Source organism: Myotis davidii, unplaced genomic scaffold (genome assembly GCF_000327345.1).
Source record: "Myotis davidii unplaced genomic scaffold, ASM32734v1 scaffold70, whole genome shotgun sequence".
NCBI lineage: Eukaryota > Metazoa > Chordata > Mammalia > Chiroptera > Vespertilionidae > Myotis > Myotis davidii.
Window position 1 is genome coordinate 1,927,220 of NW_006282434.1, and position 3,891 is coordinate 1,931,110.

Consider the following 3,891-nt stretch of genomic DNA (forward strand, 5'->3'; position numbering starts at 1 on the left):
GGGACGCGTCTGCCTATATCGCAGCCATCTTCCTCTCCGAGAAATATCTGCTCATGGTCATCCAAACAGCATGGCTTTCAGGCCCATTCAAAGCCGCCCTCCTGACCTGCACTTTAAAATAAATTTTTTTTTCACTTATATTTTAAGTTACAAGCTCAAGACTCTCACCAAGTGCTGAACACAAGGAACTCAGAAATAGTATTATAGCCAGTTAATAATAGTATTATAGTATTATGGTATTATAATAGTATTATAGCCAGTGATTTTACTCAATAAATTGCAGTCAAAAGTCCCTTAAAAATAAATTCATGTATTTACATATTGTAGAATCAATGGCTCTTGTCTGCATTACTGAAAAAAAACACAAACCATGTATATCTTCTTTTTTTAAGATTTAAATTCTTTATTGTTGAAAGTAATACATATGTCTCTTTTTTCCCCCATTGACCTCTCCCTGGTGGGTCCCCCCATCCCCTGCATCCCTCCCCGCCCAGCACATGTCCCCACACTCCTACTGTCAGTGTCCTTTTATTATGCTTACACTAGAGGCCTGGTGCACAAAATTCATGCACCTGTGGGCCCCACCCCGAAGCCCCCCAATATTCATGTATTTTTCTATATGTGTGTATGTATGCTTATTTTGGGTGTTTTTGTTAATCCTCACCTGAGGACATTTTTCATTGATTTTTAGAGTAGAAGGGAAGGCGAGACAGAGAGAAACATGGATGTGAGAAAGACACATACATTGGTTGCCTCCTGTACATGCCCAGACTGGATCAGGCCAAAACAGCGCCCTGACAGGGCCGACTGCTGGTGGTCCACTGGGGCTCAGGAGTTGAGCATATGGCTATTTTCTGTTTCTGCCTCCACTTCTGGTAGAGGTCCTGCTTGTAGGAGCTGCTGATGTAGCGGCCACTTTCTGTCTTGATCTTCTTCTTGTCCTCCTGTCCTGACTGTCTCACAAACCGCTTCTTTTTCTGGTCACACTTGAGCTGCTGCTGGCCCCTGGTCAGGTTTTGGGCCTTGTCCCCCATAGGGTCCAGGACAGTGCCAGCCACCTACTGCTCAAAGGTGCCCCATCCCCACAAATGCTCAGGCCCCATTCGCTGTCGAGGTCCTTGGACCCAGAGGGACATAGAAATCCTGGTCCAGCAGCTGGGCCTCCTCCTCCCACTTCTTGGCTCCCCGCTCAGGTCCTGGCTGCTGACATTTCTGGCCAACGACCTCTGTGAAGACGTCCTCCATGTGCTTTCCTGCCTCTTCCTCCTCCTCCTCTTCTCCAGGCTCCTCTGCCTGCCATGCTGGGCAGTTCGGGGCTGGGTCAGCCAGACCCTCCTGCTACTCCTGCTGGCCCTGATGGCTTTTCAGTCCTTCTATTGCTTGACCCGCATCACCTGGCTGCTCACGACCCAACTGGAGATGTTTCTCTCAAAGATGGTCACCCATGAGCAGTACTGCTTGATGCTTTCCACCAGCCTCAGCTGCTGCAGCTCCTCCTCCTTGAAGCTCAAGCTGAAGATCGGGTGCAGGCCCAGCCCCACGAAGTCTAGCTCCTTGGGCCATTTGATGGACTCTGGCAAGGGCACCAACCACAAGCGCACACATTGCTGCTGGGTGTTGTCTACCACGCGGCCCAGGCCCTGCAGCTCCAGTGACGCCTCCAGGGTGTTCCGCAGGCCGCAGTCCTCATGATCCATCATGCTCTGTGGCACCAGGCCCTGCACACAGTCCATACCTGAGGGCTCCTTGTGGGGGCGGGGAAGGGTGAGGGCAGGGCCCAGGAACAGGTGCAGGTCCAGCAGGTAAGACCTCATCTGGGGCCATCAAGGAGTAGGTTGTGCCACTTGGGCCAGCTCAGGCCACATGACCCACGTGGTACAAAAAGAGCTTGCCCTTGTCTGGGAAGCTGAAGTTGATGACGTTGTCCACTAGCGGGATGTCCAGGCCCCGGGCTGCCAGATCAGTCACAATGAGGGTGGAGCACTTGCCCTGGGTGAACTTGGCCAGGTTGATCCTGCGGGCCGCCTGGTCCAGGGCGCTGTAGATGTGGGCAAAGCTCACCCTCTGGAAGGCCTGGCCCCCTCAGAGACCTAGCAGCAGCGGGGGGATAGGCAGACGTTCAACGCCTGAACCAGGAGTGGGGGAGACCAAATGGGCGGTTGGCAACCGCAGTGCACGTCATAGCAACGGGTCATTCTGCCACTGGTCGATTTGCATATTAGCTTTTTATTATATAGAATAGTTGATATCTTACCTCCGCCACCACCCTCCCCTGCTTTCCCTTCGAGGCTTGATGGTCTGATCCATGCTTCTATGTCTGTAGATCTATTTTAGTTCATCAGTTTCTGTTGTTCATTATATTCCACAAATGAGTGAGAGCATGTGACATTTATCTTTCTCTGACTGGCTTATTTCACTTAACATAATGCTCTCCAGGTTCCTCTATGTTGTTGCAAATGGTTGGAGTTCTTCTTTTTTACAGGTGTAGGTGTACCACTGGTTTTTAATCCACTCATCTGCTGATGGGCACTTCGGCTGTTTCTAAATCTTAGCTATTGTAAATTGTGCTGCTGTGAACATAGGGGTGCATATATCCTTTCTGATTGGTGTTTCTGTTTCCTTGGGATATATTCCTAGATGTGGGATCACTGGGTCAAATGGGAGTTCCAGTTTTAATTTTTTGAGGAAACTCGATATTGTTTTCCACAGGGGCTGCACCAGTCTGCATTCCATCAGCAGTGCCCGAGGGTTCCTTTTTCTCCACATCCTTGCCAGCACTTGTGGTTTGTTGATTTGTTGATGATAGCCATTCTGACAGCTGTGAGATGTAGTTTTGATTTGCGTCTCTCAGATGATTAATGACCTTGAGCATTTTTTCATATGTCTCTTGGCCTTCTGTATATCTGCTTTTGAAAAGTGTCTACTTAGGTCCTTTGCCCATTTTTTTTTTTAGATTGGATTGTTTATCTTACTTTTGTTAAGTTGTATGAGTTCCCTATAAATTTTGGAAATTAAACCCTTATCAGATGTAACATTGGCAAGTATGTTCTCCCATGCAGCGGGCTTTCTTGTTGTTTTGTTGACAGTTTCTTTAGTGGTGCGGAAGCTTTTTATTTTGATGTAGTCCTATTTGTTTATTTTCCCCTTAGTTTCCATTGGCCCAGGATATGTGTCCATAAACATATTGCTACAAGATATGTCTGATATTTGCTACCTATGGATTCTTTTAAGATTTTATGGTTTCCCATTTTATATTTAAATCTTTTATCCATTTTTGAGTTTATTTTTGTGTATGGTATAAGTTGGTGGTCCAGTTTCATTCTTTTGCATGTACCTGTCTAATTTTCCCAGCACCATTTATTGAAGAGACTGTCTTGACTCCATCGTATGCTCTTGCTTTCTTTTGTCAAATATTAATTGAGCATAATGGCTTGGGTCAATCTCTGGGTTCTCTGTTCTATTCCATTGGTCTATATGTCTGTTCTTGTGCCAGGACCAGGCAGTTTTGAGAACAGTGGCTTGGTAATGTAGCATGATATCTGGTATTGTGATCCCTCCAACTTTGTTCTTTCTCAGGATTGCTGCAGCTATTTGGGGTCTTTTTTATTCTGTATAAATTTTTGGAGAGTTTGTTCTAACAAACAAAAGCCTTGGTCCAGATGGCTTCACAAGGGAGTTTTACCAAACATTCAAAGAAAAACTAACACCAATCCTCCTCAGACTATTCAAAAAAATTCAAGAGGAAATAATACTTCCAAGCTCTTCCAATGAAGCCAGGATTACCCAAATCCCAAAACCAGATAAAGACACTACAAAGAAAGATAATTACAGGCCAATATCCCTGATAAATATATATGCTAAAATCCTCATAAAATATTAGCAAATCGCATC

At 46.0% G+C, this 3,891-nt stretch overlaps 1 pseudogene; it reads right to left on the reverse strand.

Annotated features, from left to right (window-relative positions):
• Window positions 1–776: 776 nt before the first annotated feature.
• The window catches only part of LOC102754565, a 5,242-nt pseudogene continuing 2,127 nt past the window's right edge, over window positions 777–3,891 (reverse strand).